Source organism: Chiloscyllium plagiosum, unplaced genomic scaffold (assembly GCF_037043375.1).
Source record: "Chiloscyllium plagiosum isolate Xiang-an unplaced genomic scaffold, Cpla_swu_hap1 HiC_scaffold_9, whole genome shotgun sequence".
NCBI classification, from domain to species: domain Eukaryota; kingdom Metazoa; phylum Chordata; class Chondrichthyes; order Orectolobiformes; family Hemiscylliidae; genus Chiloscyllium; species Chiloscyllium plagiosum.
In genome coordinates this window covers 100,775,127-100,799,060 of record NW_028270147.1, presented here as the reverse complement: position 1 = coordinate 100,799,060, position 23,934 = coordinate 100,775,127, and the positions used below count along the sequence as shown (strand labels likewise).

The following is a 23,934-nucleotide window of genomic DNA, read 5'->3' as shown; positions in this document are numbered from 1 at the left end:
CACACTTTCCAACTCCGCATCGAATTGAGCACACACCGTGGAATTCTAGGGAATGATGATGTGATTTCACAAGTGTCACCAAGTTCGATGCAGGGTATAACATTGAAACATAAATTGAAACCAAGGGGCTGTTGGAATAATATGAGGAATTCGATTCTACAGATTCCAGCGGACTCTAGACTGGTACTGGGCTAGGAGAAACTGATTCAATATTTCTGGGGCTAAGGGAATTGTACTGGGCTCCCCATATCAAGGAACTGCATTTGAAAGTGATGATATCAGCTTAAAAAGACCATAAGGCATAGGAGCAGCCCATCGAGTCTGCTCCGCCATTCAATCATGGCTGATTAGTTTTTCAACCCCATTCTCCCCGTAACCCTTGATACTAGAACCTAGCCATTTCAATCTTAAATATACTCAATGACCTGGCCTCCACAGCCTTCTGTACTAATGAATTCCAACAATTCACCACTCTCTGGCTGAAGAAGTTTCTCCTCTCCGTTCTGAAAGGTCTTCCCATTAACGCTGTGCCCTTGGGTCCTAGTCTCGATGGAAACACCTTCCCAACATCTACTCTGTCCAGGCCATTCAGTATTCTATATTTTTCAATTAGATTCCCCCCCACCGCCCCCACATCCTTGTAAATTCCATCGAGTATAGACCTAGAGTCCTCACGTTAAGCTTTTCATTCTAAGAGCTAAGAGTTGGCGGCTGACAATAGAGATTGTTACTGCAAGAGACACTGAGTGTTTCTAAAGGTGACATGGATACTGAGAGGGAGTGCTGACGGTTTAATGCAAGGTCCATGATGACACTGAGGGTTTAATACAGGAACAGTAAGGTTACTGAGGGTTTGACATAGTGATGATGAGGATACTGAGGGTCTGATACAGGGACGGTGGCAAACCGAGAGGGCTTGACACTGTGTGTTCCGATTGTCATAGTGAGCATGGCAACCTGTTCTGAGATGTTATGACATACCTCTGGTGAGACTTCATCTCAGGCCTCCTGGCCCACAATTTGGATACTACCACTACACCACAAGAGCCCTCTTTGTTTTTAACAGCTGCCACCTCGGAATTCAGACCCATCTCCTCAGAACATGAGGATGTGGAGCTCAATAATTCATCCAGTGACATTACCACAATGCCACCAGCTGTTAAGAGGGATGAAGCCAGAGGTAATCCTATCCTGTCTCCCAACCAGCATTGCTCATTGCAAATGTTACTTTTCAGGTGCCTTGTTTTACCAAGTCATTGATTTGATATATTTGCCCAAAACGCAACCACTACCAGCCCTGAAACTCACCCAGCATTCCAACTTCCTTCAAAGTGCGGCATGCATTTGGTCTGTGCCCCAGTAGCCCTGTAATCAAAATAACTGAGGTTCACTGCAGATAGGTCTGTACAACCAAATGTATTGCTAAAACGACACAATTTGTCTGAGCCTTTCGCCTGACACTCAAGACGATTAGAATAGCAATGTAAATTAGGGAAAAGAACATTAACTTAAACATAGAACATAGAAGAATACAGCGCAGTACAGGCCCTTGGGCCCTCGATGTTGCGCCGATCCAAGCCCACCTAAACTACACTAACCCACTATCCTCCATATACCTATCCAATGCCCTCTTAAATGCCCATAAAGAGGGAGAGTCCACCACTGTTACTGGCAGGGCATTCCATGAACTAACGACTCGCTGAGTGAAGAACCTACCCCTAACATCAGTCCTATATCTACCCCCCCTTAATTTAAAGCTATGCCCCCTTGTAATACCCGACTCCATACGCGGGAAAAGGTTCATACTGTCTACCCTATCTAACCCCCTAATCATCTTGTACACCTCAATCAAGTCACCCCTAAACCTTCTTTTCTCTAGTGAAAACAGCCCCAAGTGCCTCAGTCTTTCCTCATACGATTTTCCTTCCATACCAGGCAACATCCTGGTAAACCTCCTCTGCACCTGTTCCAATGCCTCCACATCCTTCCTATAGTATGGCGACCAAAACTGCACACAATATTCCAGATGCGGCCGTACCAGAGTCTTATACAACTGCATCATGACCTCAGGACTCCGGAACTCAATTCCTCTACCAATAAAAGCCAGTACGCCATATGCCTTCCTCACCGCACTATTTACCTGGGTGGCAACTTTCAGAGATCTGTGTACATGGACACCAAGATCCCTCTGTTCATCCACACTACCAAGTATCCGACCATTAGCCCAGTACCCCATCTTTTTGTTATTCTTCCCAAAGTGAATCACCTCGCACTTAGCTACATTGAATTCCATCTGCCACCTTTCTGCCCAGCTCTGCAGCTTCTCTATATCCTGCTGTAACCTGCCACATGCTTCCTCACTGTCAACAACTCCTCCGACTTTCGTATCATCCGCAAACTTGCTCACCCAACCTTCTAACCCCTCTTCCAGGTCATTTATAAAAATGACAAACAGCAATGGTCCCAAAACAGATCCTTGCGGAACACCGCTAGTGACGGCACTCCATGAAGAAACTTTGCCATCAACTACTACCCTCTGTCTTCTTCCATCCAGCCAATTCCTAATCCAAACCTCCAATTCACCCTCAATGCCATATCTCCGTATTTTCTGCAGTAGCCTACCATGGGGAACCTTATCAAACGCCTTACTAAAATCCATATATACCACATCTACCGCTTTCCCCTCATCAACCTCCTTCGTCACCTTTTCAAAGAATTCAATAAGGTTTGTGAGGCACGACTTGCCCTTCACAAAACCATGCTGACTATCCTTGATCACATTATTCCTATACAGATGTGCATAAATCCTATCCCTTACAATTCTCTCTAAGACTTTGCCCACTTCCATCCATCCATCCATCCATCTACACATTGGTATTTTTTCAATTAACATTCTTAAACATTCATTCATGGGATGACGGCATCACTAGCTAGACCAGCATTTACTGCCCACTGCTAATTGCCCAGGGGGCAGTCAAGAGTCAACCACATTGCTGTGGGGCTGGAGTCACATATAGGCCAGACCGGGTAACGACAGCAGATTTCCTTCCCTAAAGGGCATTCATGCATCCAATGGGTTTTTCAAACAATCGACAATGACGTCATGACCATCATTATACTCTGAATTCCAGTTTTTTAAAATTAAATTCAAACACCACAGTGGGATTTGAACCCATGTACCCAGACCTGGTCTAGTCATAATACCACTAGGCCATCGCCTCCCACTGATGGTTGTTAAGACACTCAAGGTTCCCCACTGAATACTGAGATTGCGGTACCCTTGAAACAGCTTCCAACCACATCCAAAAACTGTCAGAAGATGGATGTGGTTATACAGTTCTCAGTGAAACTCCAGACCAAGGTGAACACTGAAGCCTAGCTCCCAATGCTGGGCCTGACTGTGCAATCCAGCAATACAGGCCAGTGCTGCTTTTAACCAGAATATTTCAGCTTTGAGCCAATCTTCAGTAAGTCAGGGCGTGATCCATTTAAGGGTCCAGAACAGGTAACTTGGTAAAAACTAGGGTCAAGGCAGGAGTCTTGAGGGACACAGTAATATTGAGGGTGGTGTGGTGGTTCAGTGGTAAGTATTGCTGCCTCACAGCAGCACCAGGAACCCAGGTTCAGTTCCACCCCTTGGGCAACTGTGCAAACTCCACACAGACATACTCTCCATGTCCTCTGGACGCTCCAATTTCCTCCCACGGTCCAAAGATGTGCAGGCTGGGTGGAGTAGCCATGGGAAATGCATGGTTACAGGGATAGGGTAGGGGATGGGTCTGGGTTGAAAGCTCTTCAGAGGATCGGTATGGACTTGATGGGCTGACTGGCCTGCTTCCACACTGCAGGGATTCTGTGACATTTGAGTTGAACCTCTAATTCATGTACTCACCTCCAACCAAAGTTTATTATGAGGGACCACAAATATTCCTCAACTATTAAATTGTCACCAAATGAATCCAGCCTGAATTAACCCCCTGTGATCCATTCTCCTGTATATATGGGTAGAATGTGTCCCTCCTAATTACCAAATGGAAGGGTCCAATTTATTTGCCTGCCAGGATTCAGATCATCAGCCACTGAAAACCTCAGCCATGTCTTTGGGACTCCAAATGTCACCATTCCAGTGTTGTCCGAGCCCACATCACAGCCACGGCCCTCTGTATACTTCATCCCAAACTCTGCTGCCCATTCGCCCATCGTTCCCTGAGTTCGCTGACCTACGTTGGCTCCTGGTCCAGCAACCAGGATGTTAACCTTTGACGATCTTATCACATTCTATGACTTTGCCCTCTCCCTATCCCTGGCATCTCTTCCAGCCCCGGAAGCCTTTGAGATATCTGTGCTCCTCCGATTCTGACCTTGATTGTTCCTGGTTTTAATTAATCCACCCGTGTTGACCACACCTTCAGCTGCCTGGGACGTTGACTCTCAAATTCCTCCCTAGACGTCTCCTCCTTTAAGTCACCCCCTTTAGCCCTATTCCTTTCTTAAATTCACACAGCGCAGAAAAGGCCCTTTAGACCATCGAGCCTGCACATGCATAGCTACTGCTAAAGGCACACTAATCCCAATTTCCTGCATTTGTCCCATGTCCTTGAATTTTATGGTGTTTGAAGTGTTCATACAAATGTTTTTTAAAGGTTGTAAGATTTCTGGCCTTCACTACCTCACCAGGCAGTGCATTCCAGATTCCCACCACCCGTTAAGTGAAAAAGGTTTTTCCTGAATCTCCTGCCCCTTACCTGAATACTGTGCCCTCTCATAATTGACCCCTCAACCAAGGGGACAGCTTTGACCAAGCTTACCAATCCCAATATGTCCCATTGCAAACCAGTATTGCTGGAGGTTAGGGGTTATGCAGCATTTTCCTTCACCCTTTGGAGTTGTCGATTACTTTTCATTAACTTTAACTTCCTCCTAAGTTCCCCTTGCTCCCTCTTTTCTTTCATGCTGCTTCCCTTAACCTGAACCCTCTCGCCTTTGTGGCCTCTAAATGATCATTAAATGGTCTCTCTGCCTCTGAGATCTCGATCAGGGATCCAGCAGCTCACTCCATTTCCTCACCTTACATACCATCCCAACCTTCCTGTAAATATCCACCCTCTTGTCTGCTCTAGGCCTTGGCCCATTCACCCTCAAACTCCACCTCCCAAGCATAATGTCCCTTCTGCTGCTGTTGTCCTGTCAATCTATTCATAGAACAATACCACACAGGAGTCCGTTCAGCCCACTGTAACTCCACTTGTTTGAAAGTCACAGTTCCCTATCTTTTTCCCACAACCTGGAAAATCCCTCCTGCTCGCGGTCATTCCTTTTGAAAGTTACAGCTAACTTTGTGTCTACTAATCTTTCTGGGAGTCTAATCCAGAACGTAACTGCATAAAAGAAACATTGCCTCATCCTCACTAGACTTTTATGATCATTTTGTAGTGTTGGCTGGACCAGCAAGATTCATCCTGCGCAATGAAGTGAGGGTTGAGCCTGTTATTTTTGACCGTATTCCTGCGTTGGGGCTCAGTACCTGTCAGGGTGGTACCACTCAGGAGTCAGCCGGCCTATCTACTTTGTTAGCTGATGGCAGCATCTGGCCAGCTACCTCTGAAGCTCAGTAAAAGTGCAGTCACATGTCTCACCAGTGCAAACACTACTGACCAAAGTTGTCACAAGCCATTTTTAAATTGAAGGTTAATCATTTATAAGAATGGCAATAACCTCAGTGACCAGTAACAGGATTGATTAACCAGAGAATGACACACAATGAAAATTCAGTACAATTGGTGATTCAGTGATATTCTCAACACACCTTGGTCAGGGTGGAATCCACTACAACAATTTTTGTCTCATTGTTTTGCTCCTCACTAGTGTCTTGAAACCCCTTGTTTACATTTCCCCTTGTTCTTTGTTACATTACTCAATTCCCAGCAGATATGCGTTTTTATTAGTAATGGTTCTGTCTCTTCAGATGTTGTCTCCCTCTCTTCCTCTTTAAATCTGCTATCATTACCATTTCCCTCAAGAACCAATCCTTTATCCCTGTGTCCTTGCAAACTCCTGCCCCAAGTTCCCTTTCCGCTTCAAACTCCTCGAACACGTCGTCACCTCCCAAACTCCATTCCCAGAACACTTAATCCCAACAGAAAGGGGATTTCTGTCCCTGCCTCAGGATGGAGACAGGTTTTATCAAAGCCACATCTGACCTCCTGTGTGACTGCAGTAACGTCTCCCTCCACCTCCCTCTTGATCTGTCCCCAACCAATCCTCCTCCAGCCCTCCCTCTCTAACTTTCACCTTCTTATCCATCTCATTAGAGCGAGACAATTCCCTGCAATGGATTCTCTTCCTGCTACTGCAGCAGTCCTTCTGGCACACCCCAAGTATCTACCCTTGGTCCCTCCTATTTCTCACCTATACACTGCCCCTGGGGGACATGGTCCGATAGTGCAGTGTTGGTGTTTCCTGTATACGGATGACAGCCAGGTCCACCTCACCACCAGCTTTCCCCACTCCTCCACTGCTGCTAAATTGTCAGGCCACCTAACCCACGGTCAGTGCAGCCTAACACGGCCTATTTCTATCTCTGTAAATTCAGCCATTTCCCCCATGTCAGTTTACCTGCTGCTGAAATCCTCTATTATTTCCAGTCTCAATTGCTCCAATGCAATGCTGACTAGTCTGTATTCTAGGCCATTCAAAACTTCACTGCCCCCATTTTAATTTCCTCACGAATCCTGTGCCCTGTTTGAATCTGCACTTGCTAGTCTGTACTAGTCCCTAGTCACGTGACGTCTTTATTTTGAAACTACCTTCTATGTTTTCCCATCCTTCCCCTCCCTGTCTCTGTAACCTCTTCCAATCTTGAGCACTCCTCTAGTTTAGGTCTCTCGAGCTCTCCAAGTTTAATCACTTCAGATGCTGAGCTCCCTACATCTCTTCCTCTCCTCACCTCACTTTACTCCTTAAAAACTTTCTTTAAAACTTGGACCAAGTTTAGTTACCTGAGCCAATATCTCCTCATGTGACTTGATCCCAGGTTTTGTTTTACAACGATATTAGCATAATGTTGTTACTATTCAGCTGGTATATCTTAGAAACTAATGGGGGAGAGATGAGAACAGCTCATCTGGGAAAAGAGATAAGAAAGAGAAAGGAAACGTGATGACACAGAGAGTGTTAGAAGGAGAACTCCAGAGGTTAAGGTCTTGTTGAAGGCACGGCCATCAATGAGTGTGAAAAGGGAAATTGGGAGTTCACAAGAAATTGGAAAAGATGCAGAATTTTGGGGGAGGGGGAGATGTTTAAGGTAGTAGCAACTTAAGGGTGGTGGAGAAGACAGAGGTAGGTAGGAATGAGGCTTTAGTGGGCATTTCAGTGTAAAGATTAGATTACTTACAGTGTGGAAACAGTCCCTTCAGCCCAACTAGTCCACACCAACCCTCCACAGAGCAACCCACCCAGATCCATTCCCCTACATTCACCCCTTCACCTAACACTACGGGCAATTTAGCATGGCCAATTCACCTGACCTGCACATTTTTGGACTGTGGGAGGAAACCAGAGCACCCGGAGGAAACCCACGCAGACAAGGGGAGAACATGCAAACTCCACACAGATACTTGCCTGAGGTGGGAATTGAACCCGGGTCTCTGGCGTTGTGAGGCAGCAGTGCTAACCACTGTGCCACCATGCCGCTGGAGGACCAAGGGCACATATGGATGAGGTTGGGTGTAGAAGAGGAGAAAGCTGAAGATGGGAGACCAACTGTGAAGAATTGAAATCGTCAAGTTGGAACACAGACATCTAGATGAGAGTTTTGGCGGAGATGGAGATGGAAATAGATAGTCTCGGTGGATTCCAAGCTTCACTCTGGGCCACACTAGGTTTGGGGGTTCCATTCAGTCAAAGAGACAAAGAAGGAGATGTTTCAGGGGTGAGGAGTCAGAGTTGGTGGCAGCAACTGAAAGAACGGTTGCAACATCTTGGGACACACTGGGGAAGGCAGCCTCTGTAGAGATAGGAACAAGATTACAATGTTTCAGGTCGATGTCCTTTCATTGGGATGGGAAGATATTAAAGGTGCAAAGACAGAGAAGTGACAAAGACAGTGGCAGGGGTGAAGAGTAAAAGAGATAGCGGGGAAGACAGGAGAGTTTACAAGCAACCAGATAAAATAGGAGCAGAAGCACATCATTCACCTCTTGAGTTTGCTCGATCACTCAGTAAGATCATGGATGATCTTGTGGATTCCATATTTCCATCTATCTCGCAATTCCCTTGCCTAAGCAGAATATATCCACCTCACTTCAACACACCACTGTGTTCTCTGGCAAATACCTCTGTCTCAGACTTCCTGCAATGCTCCAGGGAAACCCAGCGCAAGCTGAGAGAACAGCACCTCATTCCCTGTTTAGGAACTCTATAGCCTTCTGGGCTCAATATCGAGTTCAATAATTTGAGGGCTTGAGGCACCTTCTCCCATATCGATACCCCAAACCCCCAACCCATCCCCCACACACAAGGCCTTGTCTTCGTATGGTCTGCTATTACACACAATAGTCCCCATTAGTAGTTATTCATTCTCCAAGGCCAACCATTATCCATTCCTTTGTCTATCCAACTGTTTTTCTCTGTCTTTGGGCTCTATCTCCACTTATACTTTACTACTTATCCCACGCCCACCCCCACCACCCCCTCCCCCACTCCCTACCCTCCAGCCCCAACCCCATCTTCTGCATAAATCAACCTTTACCCAGCTACCATCAGTTCTGAGGAAGGGTCACTGGGCCCAAAATGTTAACTCTGATTTCTCTCCACAGATGCTACCAGACCTGCTGAGATTTTCCAGCATTTGTTTTGTTTTTGTTTCAGATTTCCAGCGTTCATATAATTCTTTAATTTTTTTCAATTTCCACCTCAGTCTTACAAATATTTAATGACGCTGCCTCTTCGAAGGCAGAGAACTCCAATGTCACAAAGCCTCTGAGAGAAAAGAAAATTTTCTTCATCTCTGGCCTGAAGCGACAATTCCTAATCTTCGAACAGCCGCCACCAATTCAAAACCAAACGTCATTTCCACTTCCACCCTGTCAAGACTCTTCAGGACCATACACACATCAATCAAACTGACCCTCACTCCTGTTTCCATCAGGCGGGGATACTAGGAGCCGCGGGCACAGCCTTAGAATTAGAGGGGGTCAATTTAAAATGGAAATGAGGAGACACTTCTTCAGCCAGAGAGTGGTGGGCCTGGGCCTGTGGAATTCATGGCCACAGAGTGCAGTGGAGGCCGGGCCGTTACCTGTCTTCAAAGCAGAGATTAATAATGCCTTAATGAATTAAGGGATACGGGGAGAGTGTGGATAATTGGCGTTGAAATGCCCATCAGCCACGATTGAATGGCGGATTGGACTTGATGGGCCGAAAGGCCTTATTTCCACTCCCATGTCTTATGGCCTTCTAAACTCCACTAGAAACAAGCCCGGCCTTTCCAATCTACCCTAAGAAGACAAGCCACTCATTCCAGGTGTCAATTTAGTAAACTTCCTCTGAACAACCCCCACTGCATTTAAGACCTTAAATGGCAAATGGGATATTGGTGAGAGACAAGAGGAAATGGTAATGGGACACAGAGACAAATGGTGGGTCTGGAGGGATCTAGGCCTGATTGTGTAAACAAGCAAGAGAGAATGATCACCAACAGCTGCTCTCTGAAATCATTAAACTGGGAGATTGGGTGAAGTGTCTAATCAAATAACAATCTGAATTGTGAGCTGCCTGTCGGCCAGGGGAATAAAGGGACTAACACATTACAGTCGTGGAACAGAGGATTTCACTTGTGCCTCTATCCTGATTGGAGATGTTGGAATGTGAAGTTGTAGTAAAGCATTGAGAGATATCACACATTCACGGTATAGTAGCTGACAAGCACAGATTGGCTAGTTGTAGAGTCAGAGCAGAAACAGATCTTACTGTCCAACCAGTCCAAGCCGACCGTGTTCAAAAACAATCTCGTCCCACCTGTCCACACCTGGCCCATACCTCTCCAAAGCCCTTCTATTCATGAACTTATCCAAATGTCTTTTAAATGTTGAACTGTAGCCACATCTATTTCCTCTGGCAGTTCATTCCACACATGAACAACCCACTGTTCATTGTCCCTCATGTCCTTTTTAAATCTTTCTCCTCTCACCTTAAAAATATACCCTCTAACTTTGAACTCCCCCATTCCAGGGAAAACGCCTTCATCATTCACCCTACCCATGCCCCTCATGATTTTATAAACCTCAATAAGGTTACCCCTCAGCCTCCAACTCTCCAGGAAAAAAATGTCCCATTTTACCAGTCTATTTTTATATCTCAAACCCTATATTCCGAGCAACATCCAGTAAATCTTTTCTGAACCCTGGCAAGTTTAATGATATCCTTCCTATAATGGCGACCAGAGCTGCACATGCTACTTCAGAAGAGGCTTCACCAACATTCTGTAGAATCTCAATATGACGTCCCAAGTCCAATACTCAATGGCCTTAGCAATGAAGGTAAGTGTGCTAAATGCCTCCTTAAACCCCCTTTCAACATGCAACTAGAGATGCAAGTTTTAGAGCATTATATTCCTGAACCCCTCGGTCTTTCTGTTCTATAACATTATCCTGGGACCTACCATTAATTAAGTAAGTCCTGTCCTTGTTTACTTTACTAAAATGGAATGGTAGAAACATCTCTGTCTCGGGAGAAAGTGAGGACTGCCGATGCTGGAGAGTCAGAGTCGAAAAGCACAGTGGGTCAGGCAGCATCCGAGGAGCAGGAGAGTCAATGTTTCGGGCATAAGCTCTTCAACAAGAATGCGGTTCTGATGAAGAGTTTATGTCCGAAACATTGACTCTCCTGCTCCTCGGATGCTGCCTGACCCGCTGTGCATTTCCACCACCACACTTTTCGACACCTATATCTAGAAACACTCTGGGTCAGGTGGCATCTATGGAAATAGGAACAGCGTTATATTGTTTCAGGTCAATGTCCATTCATTGGGAAGGAAAGATGCTAAGCATGGAAGAGATTTTAAGCAAGTACAAAGACAGAGAATTAACAAAGTCAAGGGCTGGGATGCGGCATTTATCCAAATTAAACTCTTTCTGCTACTCCTCAGGCCATTGAACCAAATGATTAAAATCTCTTCTTCACTGTGCACTATACCATTAATTTTAGGCATTCGTTGGCTACCTCTGTGTTCAAGATACGTAATGTCAAGACTTGCCCAGAATGTTCCAGAGAAACTGGTGATTAGATGATAGATATTTAAGAGAAATAGGAGAAGATCAAAGGGAGAGGTGAGGAGATATTTCTGGACAGTGAGATGTTGTGATCTGGGACACACTGTCTAAAAAGATGGCCAAAGCTGGGTTAATTGCAACTTTCATCATGCAACTGGAGAAATCCTTCCTAAGGAAAGATTTGGAGGAATATGGACAATGGCAGGAGAGAGAGAGAAAAAACATTGAGAGAAGATCCAGTACAGATGGGACAGGCTGAATGGTCTACATCAATACCCTGTGATTCTAAAATTCTAAGGTAAATACTCTTGGATTTAAAGCCTGGGAGACCAGGAAGACACTGGCGATCGTGAAGGACTTATGGAGAAGATGATTCGTGTCAAAAAAACCCTGCAGCACAAGAAAGAAGCAATCAGTTCACATTTGTTCGAATAAATAGAAGGCATTAAATTTGATTCAGATATCAGTTTGCTCAGTTGATGGGTGACAAGAATGTGCTGCTCTTTGTCAATAATGAGAAAGGTCAACTGGACATTGACCGCACACTCGGACAAACGAGTGGGTGATCCATCTGCACCAATCAACCAATACTTTGGAAAAGAGCACATGCGTACTCTCAATTTTAGGTTCATGAAGTGACTTCATTTGTACAGGGATATTACCCAGTAAACCCAGATCACTGCGGCACGGTGGCTCAGTGGTTAGCACTGCTGCCTCACAGCGCCAGGGAACCCGGGTTTGATTCCAGCCTTGTCTGTATGGAGTTTGAACATTCTCCCTGTCTCCGCATGGGTTTCCTTCCGCAGTCCAAAGATGTGCAGGTTAGGTAGATTGGCCATGTTAAATTGCCCATAGTCTAGATTAGAGTGGTGCTGGAAAAGCACAACAGGTTAGGCAGCATCCGAGGAGCAAGAGAGTTGACGTTTCGGGCAAAAGCCCTTCATCAGGAATTCCAACTGCACTTCAGAAAGTTCCTACTTGTAATTAAACCATCTGACCTCTTTTAAGATTTTAAAATGGTGGCCTGCCATTTAGTTTCTCAAACCCCACAGTCAACAATTTAAACTGGGTATTGCTGAAGAAAAACAGCTGTTAAAGGTTTTCTGTCTTGCACTGATCAGGACATTTCACAAGAATACCCATTGAAAGGGACACCAACAAATATATGATGCACAACAGGATAGTGCTGTTTGGATGGCAAGTGGACTCCAATGGGTTAGTGGTCCCTTTGGAGAATGCACAAATGAATGATGACTCACTCTTAGATGCTAATTCTAAACCGTGGATTTTCTCTTCTTTGTGTTGTGAATTACTGGCATTTTCAAAAGAGACATTAGTTTTAACATTTTGAATACTTTTTCTTTATATTTATTGTTTTTTTCTCTCTGAATCCAATCCTTTGTTCACACACTCAATTCCTATGAGTTAACATCGAGTTCACCCACTGTCCATCCGCCCTCCTTCTTATCGTCTCATTCCCGATCTTTAATCTCTGTCGCTCATGGAGATAAACTCTTGGTTGTCCTTAGACTCGCTCCTGATTTTGCCTTGACCCTTGCTGGGACTTCACTACTTCAGAATCTCAGCAATGTTCTGAACAATATATTTTCCAGCTGAAGGTTGCAGGTTAAGGTCCAACTGAGAGCAGACTCTGAGAGATGTCGGTGGGGTGGCAATGTGACAATGTTGCATGTTTCAGTGGACACCCTGAGCTGAGCAAATATACTTTTAAAGCATAATTACTCATAGAGTCATAGAGATGTACGGCATGGAAACAGACCCTTCAGTCCAATCCCTCCACGCTGACCAGATATCCCAACCCAATCTAGTCCCACCTGCCAGCACCCGGCCCATATCCCTCCAAACCCTTCCTATTCATATACCCATCCAGATGCCTCTTAAATGTTGCAATTGTACCAGGCTCCACCACTTCCTCTGGCAGCTCATTCCACACACGTACCACCCTCTGCATGAAAAGGTTGCCCCTTAGGTCTCTTTTATATCTTTCCCCTCTCACCCTAAACCTATGCCCTCTCGTTCTGGACTCCCTGGCCCAGGGAAAAGATTTTGCCTGTTTATCCTATCCATGCCCCTCATAATTTTGTAAACCTCTTTAAGGTCAACCCTCAGCCTCCGACGCTCCAGGGAAAACAGCCCCATCTTGTTCAGCTTCTCCCTATAGCTCAAATCCTCCAACCCTGGCAACATCCTTGTAAATCGTTTCTGAACCCTTTCAAGATTTACAACATCTTTCCGATAGGAAGGAGACCAGAATTGCATGCAATATTCCAACAGTGCCCAAACCAATGTCCTGTACAGCTGCAACATGTCCTCCCAGCTCCTGTACTCAACACTCTGACCAATAAAGGAAAGCATACCAAACGCCTTCTTCACTATCCTATCTACCTGCGACTCCACTTTCAAGGAGCTATGAACCTGCACTCCAAGGTCTCTTTGTTCAGCAACACTCCCTAGGACCTTATCATTAAGTGTATAAATCCTGCTAAGATTTGCTTTCCCAAAATGCAGCATCTCGCATTTATCTGAATTAAACTCCATCTGCCACTTCTCAGCCCATTGGCCCATCTGGTCAAGATCCTGTTGTAATCTGAGGTAACCCTCTTCGCTGTCCACTACACCTCCAATTTTGGTGTCATCTGCAAACTTACTAACTGTACCTCTTATGCTTGCATCCAAATCATTTATGTAAATGACAAAAAGGACCCAGCACCGATCCTTGTGGTACTCCACTGGTCACAGGCCTCCAGTCTGAAAAACAACCCTCCACCACCACCCTCTGTCTTCTACCTTTGAGCCAGTTCTGCATCCAAATGGCTAGTTCTCCCTGTATTCCATGAGATCCAAACCTGCTAACCTATCTTCCATGGGGGACCTTGTCGAACGCCTTACTGAAGTCCAGAGAGATCACATCTACTGCTCTGCCATCATCAATTCTCTTTGTTACTTCTTTGTGAGACATGATTTCCCACGCACAAAACCATGTTGACTATCCCGAATCAGTCCTTGCCTTTCCAAATACATGTACACCCTGTCCCTCAGGATTCCCTCCAACAACTTGCCCACCACCGAGGTCAGGCTCACTGGTCTATAGCTCCCTGGCTTGTCCTTACCACCCTTCTTAAACAGTTGTAATTGTAGGGAAAAAAAAGGCAACAATTTGAGGACAGAAAGACCCAACAATTAATACATGACCTGGTGACCTGGGTGAGGAATAATTACGAGGCACTGCTCTCAGTGAACTGACCATCTCCGTACCGTGAGGGTCAGTCCCTCAGTATTGACCCTCATTCAGTTCAGTGGATGCAGGGTCATCAGAACAACAATATCAGACGGGGTCCCTCAGTACTGACCCTCCAATATTGCAGCATGTGGCCCTCCAACAGAGCGACATTCCCTCAAAACTGACACTGTGGCACTGCAGCATTCCCTCAACCCTAACCCTCCAACAGTGCAGCAATCCCTTAACACTGACCCCCTGACAGTGCAGCACTCCGTCAATACTGACCTTATGATAGTGCAGTGTTCCCTCAGTCCTGACCCACCAACAATGCAGTAATCTCTTAGCACTGACCCGCCAGACAGTGCAGCACTCCCTCAGTACTGACCCTCCAACACTGCAGCCTACCCTCAGTCCTGACCCTCCAACAGTGTAGCACTCCATCAGCACTGACCCACTGACAGTGCAGCAGTCCCTCAGTACTGACCCTCAGACAGTGCAGAAAATGTGTTGCTGGAAAAGCGCAGCAGGTCAGGCAGCATCCAGGGAACAGGAGAATCGACGTTTCGGGCATAAGCCCTTCTTCAGGAAGAAGGTTCCTGAAGAAGGGCTTATACCCGAAACGTCGATTCTCCTGTTCCCTGGATGCTGCCTGACCTGCTGCGCTTTTCCAGCAACACATTTTCAGCTCTGATCTCCAGCATATGCAGACCTCACTCTCTCCTCAGACAGTGCAGCACTCCCTCAGTGCTGACCCTCCGACAGTGCAGCCTTCCCTCAGTCCTGACCCTCCAACAGTGCAGCACTCCCTCAGCAATGACCCATTGACAGTGCAGCACTCTCTCAGTTCCGACCCACTGACAGTGCAGCACTCTCTCAGTTCCGACCCACTGAGAGCAGCACTCTCTTAGTTCCGACCCACTGACAGTGCAGCACTCTCTCAGTTCCGACCCTTAGACAGTTCAGCACTCCCTCAGCACAGACCCTTAGATGGTGTGGCACTCCCTCAGTACTGACCCTTCAACAGTGTGGACCTCCCTCAGTACTGACTCTCCGACAGTGCGGCATTCCCTCAGTAATGATCCATCAACAGTGCAGCACTCCCTCAGCACTGACCCTCCGACAGTGTGACACTCCCTCGGTACTGACCCTTTGACTGTGCGACACTCCCTCAGTCAACTAGGCAGAAATGGGTACTGCAGATGCTGGAGATTAGAGTCAAGATTAGAGTGGTGCTGGAAAAGCACAGCAGGTCAGGCAGCATCGGAGGAGCAGGAAAACCGACGTTTAGGGCAAAAGCCCTTCATCAGGAAGCCCTTCACCTGCTGTGCCATTCCAGCACCACTCCAATCTTGGCACTCCCTCAGTACTAATCCACTGACAGTGTGGCATTGACTCAGTACTCACCCTCCGACAGTGCGACACTCCCTCAGTACTGACTGTCTGACAGTGCAGCACTCCCTCAGCACTGACCCTCTGACAGTGCGGAACTCCCTCAGCACTGACCCTCTAACAGTGCAGCACTCCCTTGGTATTGAACCTCCGACAGTGCAGCACACCCTCAGCACTGACCCTCCGACAGTGCAGCACATCCTCAGTACTGACCCTCCTACAGTGCAGCACTCCCTCAGTACTGACCATCTGACAATGCGGCACTCCCTCAGTACTGGCCCTCTAACAGTGCAGCACTCCCTCAGTACTGACGCTCCAACAGTGCAGCACATCCTCAGCACTGACCCTCTGACAGTGCAACACTCCCTCAGTACTGACCCTCCTACAGTGCAGCACACCCTCAGCACAGACCCTCTGACAGTGCAGCACTCCCTCAGTACTGACCCTCTGACAGTGCAGCACTCCCTCAGTACTGACCCTCCTACAGTGCAGCACTCCCTCAGCACTGACCCTCTGACAGTGCAGCAGTCTTCCAGCACTGACCCAATGACAGTGCAGCACTCCCTCAGCACAGAACCTCAGACAGTGCAATGTTCCTTCAGGGCTGACCCTCCAACAGTGCGGCCCTCCCTCAGTACTGACCCTCTAACAGTGCAGCACTCCCTCAGTACTGACCTTACAACAGTGTGGATCTCCCTCAGTACTGACCCTCAGACAGTGCAGCACACCCTCAGCACTGACCCTCTGACAGTGCAGCACTCCCTCCGTACAGACCCTCTGACAGTGCAGCACTCCCTCAGTACTGACCCTCTGACAGTGCAGCACTCCCTCAGTACTGACCCTCCTACAGTGCAGCACTCCCTCAGCACTGACCCTCTGACAGTGCAGCAGTCTTCCAGCACTGACCCAATGACAGTGCAGCACTCCCTCAGCACAGAACCTCAGACAGTGCAATGCTCCTTCAGGGCTGACCCTCCAACAGTGCGGCCCTCCCTCAGTACTGACCCTCTAACAGTGCAGCACTCCCTCAGTACTGACCCTACAACAGTGTGGACCTCCCTCAGTACTGACTCTCCGACAGTGCGGCATTCCCTCAGTAATGATCCATCAACAGTGCAGCACTCCCTCAGCACTGACCCTCCGACAGTGTGACACTCCCTCGGTACTGACCCTTTGACTGTGCGACACTCCCTCAGTCAACTAGGCAGAAATGGGTACTGCAGATGCTGGAGATTAGAGTCAAGATTAGAGTGGTGCTGGAAAAGCACAGCAGGTCAGGCAGCATCGGAGGAGCAGGAAAACCGACGTTTAGGGCAAAAGCCCTTCATCAGGAAGCCCTTCACCTGCTGTGCCATTCCAGCACCACTCCAATCTTGGCACTCCCTCAGTACTAATCCACTGACAGTGTGGCATTGACTCAGTACTCACCCTCCGACAGTGCGACACTCCCTCAGTACTGACTGTCTGACAGTGCAGCACTCCCTCAGCACTGACCCTCTGACAGTGCGGAACTCCCTCAGCACTGACCCTCTTGACAGTGCAGCACTCCCTCAGCACTGACCCTCCGCCAGTGCAGCACTCCCTCAGTACTGACCCTCCGACAGTGCAGCACTCCCTCAGCACTGACCCTCTGACAGTGCAGCACTCCCTCTGTCCTGACCCACTGACAGCATGGCACTCCCTTCGTATTGAACCTCCGATAGTGCAGCACTCCCTCAGCACTGACCCTCCGACAGTGCAGCACTCCCTCTGTCCTGACCCACTGACAGTGCGGCACTCCCTTGGTATTGAACCTCCGATAGTGCAGCACTCCCTCAGCACTGACCCTCCGACAGTGCAGCACTCCCTCAGCACTGACCCTCCGACAGTGCAGCACTCCCTCAGTACTGAAACTTTGAAAGGGTGACACTCCCTCAGCACTGACCCTCCGACAGTGTGACACTCCCTCATTAATGATGGTACAGTACTCCCTCAGCACTGACCCTCTGACATTGCAGCACTCCCTTGGTATTGACACTCTGACAGTGCAGCACTCCCTAAGTACTGACCCTTTGACAGTGCAGCACTCCCTCAGTACTGACCCTCCTACAGTGCAGCACTCCCTCAGTACTGACCCTCTGACAGTGCGGCACTCCCTTGGTATTGACACTCTGACAGTGCGGCACTCCCTCAGCACTGACCCTCTGACAGTGCGGCACTCCCTAAGTACTGACCCTCCGACAGTGCAGCACTCCCTCAGCACTGACCCTCTGACAGTGCAGCACTCCCTCCGCACTCACCCTCTGACAGTGCAGCACACCCTCTGTCCTGACCCTCCTACAGTCCAGCACTCCCTCAGCACTGACCCTCTGACAGTGCAGCACTCCCTCAGCACTGACCCTCTGACAGTGCAGCACTCTCTCAGTACTGACCCTCCGACAGTGCAGTACTCCCTCAGCACTGACCCTCTGACAGTGCAGCACTCCCTCAGTACTGACCCACCGACAGTGCAACACTCCCTCAGCACTCACCCTCTGACAGTGCGGCACTCCCTCAGCACTGACCCTCTGACAGTGCATCACTCCCTCAGTACTGACCCTCAGACAGTGCAGCACTCCCTCAGGACTGACCCTCTGACAGTGCGGCACTCCCTCAGCACTCACCCTCTGACAGTGCGGAACTCCCTCAGCACTGACCCTCTGACAGTGCAGCACTCCCTAAGTACTGACCCTTTGACAGTGCAGCACTCCCTCCGCACTGACCCTCTGACAGTGCAGCACTCCCTCAGTCCTGACCCTCCTACAGTGCAGCACTCCCTCAGCACTGACCATCTGACAGTGGAGCACTCCCTCCGCACTCACCCTCAGACAGTGCAGCACTCCCTCAGCACTGACCCTCTGACAGTGCGGCACTCCCTCAGCACTGACCCTCTGACAGTGCGGAACTCCCTCAGCACTGACCCTCCGACAGTGCTGCACTCCCTCAGTACTGACCCTCCGACAGTGCAGCACTCCCTCAGCACTCACCCTCTGACAGTGCGGCACTCCCTCAGCACTGACCCTCTGACAGTGCAGCACTCCCTCAGTACTGACCCTCCGACAGTGCAGCACTCCCTCAGCACTGACCCTCTGACAGTGCAGCACTCCCTCAGTACTGACCCACCGACAGTGCGTCACTCCCTCAGCACTCACCCTCTGACAGTGCGGCACTCCCTCAGCACTGACCCTCTGACAGTGCAGCACTCCCTCAGCACTGACCCTCCGACAGTGCAGCACTCCCTCAGCACTGACCCTCTGACAGTGCAGCACTCCCTCAGTACTGACCCTCCTACAGTGGAGCACTCCCTCAGTACTGACCCTCTGACAGTGCGGCACTCCCTCAGCACTGACCCTCTGACAGTGCGGCACTCCCTCAGCACTGACCCTCTGACAGTGCAGCACTCCCTCAGTACTGACCCTCTGACAGTGCGGCACTCCCTCAGCACTCACCCCCTAACAGTGCAGCACTCCCTCAGCACTGACCCTCTGACAGTGCAGCACTCCCTCAGCACTGACCCTCCGACAGTGCAGCACTCCCTCAGCACTGACCCTCCGACAGTGTGACACTCCCTCAGTAATGATGTACAGTACTCCCTCAGCACTGACCCTCTGACAGTGCAGCACTCCCTTGGTATTGACACTCTTGACAGTGCAGCACTCCCTAAGTACTGACCCTTTGACAGTGCAGCACTCCCTCTGTCCTGACCCTCCTACAGTGCAGCACTCCCTCAGAACTGACCCTCTGACAGTGCGGCACTCCCTTGGTATTGACACTCTGACAGTGCGGCACTCCCTCAGCACTGACCCTCTGACAGTGCGGCACTCCCTCAGTACTGACCCTCTGACAGTGCGGCACTCCCTCAGCACTGACCCTCTGACAGTGCGGCACTCCCTAAGTACTGACCCTCCGACAGTGCAGCACTCCCTCAGCACTGACCCTCTGACAGTGCAGCACTCCCTCCGCACTCACCCTCTGACAGTGCAGCACTCTCTCAGTACTGACCCTCCGACAGTGCAGTACTCCCTCAGCACTGACCCTCTGACAGTGCAGCACTCCCTCAGCACTGACCCTCTGACAGTGAAGTACTCCATCAGTGTTACACTGGAGTTTCAGCCTGGTTTAGGCTCTGAAGTTTTGAAACAGGATTGACTCCACAATTTCCTGACTGAGTTAGCACTACACAAACCGAGCTACCTCTCATTGTTACCTACCCTCCTTGCTCATTGTTCTGCCAGGTTTGAAAGCCTCTCCCTTCCCCCCATTTATCTATCGAGCTGATTGTAGAAGCACAGGAAAGATCAAAGGAGCATGTCCTAATGGTTAAGTGCAGAGGAGAGGAGTTTGTTTTGGATTCGAGTGCATCTGCTATTGGATGTTGTTATTTACACAGGTTTTGTCCCTTGGGCAGTGCTCTGAAGCAGCCTAACAGACACTGACCTGGTCTCGAGCACTCTTTTCTGGGCTTTTTTTCCCGTGAAATTTCAGGATTTGCAATTTTGTTCGAAACTTTATCAGAGGACTGAGATTGGAGAGAGCTTTTACAGGTATGTGGCTGAATCTCTATTTTATTATGCAGAGTCAATCAGGAAATCAAGAGAATCCTGAATACAATGGTGAACCTACCAGTGGGATTGCGGATTGGAAGCTCTCCGACAGCTCAGTGACCTCTGGCTCGAATACAATCCCGGCTTCTCCTGGTTAACAGCCCCAGGATTTGGTGGGACCGTATTGGGTTGAGCCTCAGATTCCCCCCCCCCCCCCCCCCACCTCCACCGGCCAACTAGCCGACATCCAGGGAATCAAACCCACTCTGGATCCAGTTTCTAGTGACCCTTTGGGAGTGTATCCGGGTGTGGAAGGAATCATGGAGGAAAGGGTTCCCCAGGGAAAGATTGTGTAAGGACGGGATCGAGTGAAGAATCTCAAAAGGATCACCGAGAAGGAGATCGGGTTAGGACTTGATCGAGTGAGGGTGGATTGAACTGAAGGAAGGAATACAAAGGGAAGGTTTGTGTGAAACTCGATTGTGTGGGGACAGTGTTGACTATCACGGGGAAAGGTTTGAGTGAGGATAAGGGATCGGCCAAAGAAGGGTCCTCACAGGAAGGAATTGAGTGAGGAATGGAGCACAGGGGAAGTGGTTGCAAGAAGAATTGATCCCAAATGAAGGGATTAGGAGGGGAAGGGATTGATTGAGACTTGATTCAGAGGATGGGATTGTGGAGGGAGTTGATTGAGTGAAGATTTGACCAGAGGTTTTAGATTAGATTAGATTACTTAAAGTGTAGAAACAAGTCCACACCGACCCTCCGAAGAGCAACCCACCCAGACCCATTCCCCTACATTTACCCCTTCACCTAACACGACGGACAATTTAGCATGGCTAATTCACCTAACCTGCACATGTTTGGACTGTGGGTGGAAACCGGAGCACCCAGAGAAAACCCACGCAGACACGGGGAGAATGTACAAACTCCACACAGACAGTTGCCTGAGGTGGGAATTGAATCCGGGTCTCTGGCGCTGTGAGGCAGCAGTGCTAACCACTGTGCCACCGTGCCGCCCATAAACAGGATTTATTCAGGATCAGATCAGATCAGGCAGGACAGGATTGACCTTGGCTCCTCTAGTTGACCCTCGTTGCTTTGAAGCCTAGCACATGAAAACTGGTCTTTTGCTTCTCTTGTTTGTGTTCCCAATGGAGAAACCATGAGCACAATATTTACTGATCACTTCTTGAACACTAGCTGCCTTGGAATTGACTGCCAGGAACTGGATTGACCACCAGGGCTCAGGACGGAGGTGGTTCTGAAGGTGATCAATGCCCCCTGGGTGACATTCCTTTATACCTTTCAGCCAACCTTTTCAAATCCTGGATGCACATTCAGATTTTGGATAGTAAGCTCATTATGAGCTATGTATAGATTATCCTGAAAATGGCAGATTAGTTTAAATCAGTGCATGTCAACAGTGATAAGTTGGTCTCTGGAGAAACTTCATTACGAAGGGTGAGATGCACCTACAGTCGCTGATGATGAAATGTGGTTGCTCCTATTACTCAATCTACCCCGTGGTGGAGGGGGGGGAGGGGGGGGGGTGGAATATGACATTGCACTTCTGCTTTCCCCACTTCCCCACACCCCGTCCTGCCCTCCTTCCCCAGAACCGTCTTCCTTCACCCGATATCCCCAGTTTCCTCTTCGCCAGTCCAGTGCTTGTACTGCCCTCATGTGGAGGCTTCACCCACTGCAGGAAGGGTCATTTTGTCAGCATTCTGAAGAATCAAGGTTTAAATCAATGATTTTTAGATTAGATGAGATTCCCTACAATGGGGAAACAGGCCCTTCTGCCCAATGAGTCCACACCAATCCTCCGAAGAATAACCCACCCAGAACCATTTCCCTCTGACTAATGCACCTAACATTACGAGCAATTTAGCATGGCCAATTCACCTGACCTGCACATCTTTGGACTGTGGGAGGAAACCAGTGCACCCGGAGGAAACCCACGCAGACACGGGGAGAACGGGCAAACTCCACACAGACAGTTGCCCGAGGTGGGAATTGAACCTGGGTCCCTAGCACTGTGAGGCAGAAGTGCTAACCACTGAGCCACCGGGCTGCCCCAAAACAGTGTCCCCACAAAACAGTGATCTTGTCAATGCTTTCAGCATTTAATACCCTTCGCCCCCACTTTCCCAATGTGACATTGGTGGGACATTTAACCAGGAGAGTGAGTGCCAGGTAGCAATAGCTACCTTCCCAGCTTTGCCCCAGTTAAAGCTGAGGTGGGAAGATAATTGATGTCCACTCATCCAAGCCACATCCTCCCCAATGCCAGCATCCAACCTTCCCCCAGTAGGGCTGATACAAGGTGGGGAGTCTGAAGAGCAAGCTGTGCCAGAATTTTCCCCTGAGGGCAGATGATGATAGGGGAGGAGGGGAGGTAGTGGGGATTTGGTCCCTCAATTTGATGCCTGCTTGAGGGTGTCGGCATCAGGGAGCAGAGGTCCCACTTCCAGTCATCTCTTTGTTCTTACTTCCCACACCCCCGCCAAGCCTCACTCCCGGCTCCCACCTGACCCTATGACAGACACCCTCCCATTCCGCACTCATTTGCCTATGGCATGGCTCCCTTGGTAACCTAGGACTGGGCTGTATGGCACATTACCCATGCTTCTCCAGTGGCACTGCTAACTGACCAATCGGAGGTGGGTAAGGGGATAGATAGGGGAGATATCTGCTCCACGGTCTTTTATCACAGGAAAACCTGCTACAATCTGCTCAAGAGCCTGAGAAGCGTTAATATCACAGTCCGTTCCAAAGGAGGTAATATGGTTGCTGATTTCATAGTTTCATAGTATTGGAAGCAGGAGTAGGCCATTTGGCCCCATCAAGCCTGCTCTGTCATTCATTAAGATCATGGCTGATCTACCCATTGTCTCAGCTCCTCCTACCTGCATTAACCCCATAACCCTTAACTCCCCTGACATGCAAAAACCCATCCAGCTGTGTCTTGAATATATGTAATGAAGCTTCCTTGGGCACAGAATTCCAAAGATCCATTACTCTCTGGGAAAAGCAGTTCCTCCTCATCTTTGTCCTAAATCTACTCCCCCTAATTTTGAGGCCATGTCCCCTAGTCCTAGTCTCACCCAACAGCGGAAATAACTTGCCTGCCTCTATCTTGTCTATCCCTTTCAGAACGTTATATGTTTCTATAAGATCCCCTCTCATTCTTCTAAATTCTAGCGAGTAGAGTCCCAGGCAGCCAAACCTCTCCTCACAGGGTTAACCCCCTCATCTCCAGAATCAACCTGGTGAACCTCCTCTGCACCACCTCCAAAGCCAGGATATCCTTCCTCAAGTAAGGAGACCAGAACTGCACACAATACTCCAGGTGCAGCCTCACCAACACCTGGTACAATTGCAATAGAACCTCGCTGCTCTTAAATTCAATCCCTCTCGCAATGAGAGCCAATATTCCGTTTGCCTTCCTGATCAGCTGTTGCACCTA

General features: G+C 48.7%; 1 protein-coding gene across 2 annotated transcripts in view; it reads left to right on the top strand.

Annotated features, from left to right (window-relative positions):
• serpinc1 (serpin peptidase inhibitor, clade C (antithrombin), member 1) overlaps positions 1-23,934 on the top strand; it is a 59,103-nt gene that overhangs the window by 6,152 nt on the left and 29,017 nt on the right. The window contains exon 1 of one of the 2 annotated variants that reach the window (XM_043700035.2): positions 20,304-20,462. The exons of the other annotated variant lie outside the window; for it this stretch is intronic. The gene's annotated coding sequence lies outside the window, so the exon portion shown is untranslated. Of the gene's footprint in view, positions 1-20,303; positions 20,463-23,934 lie in introns of those variants that run through there. 2 annotated transcript variants of the gene reach the window in all.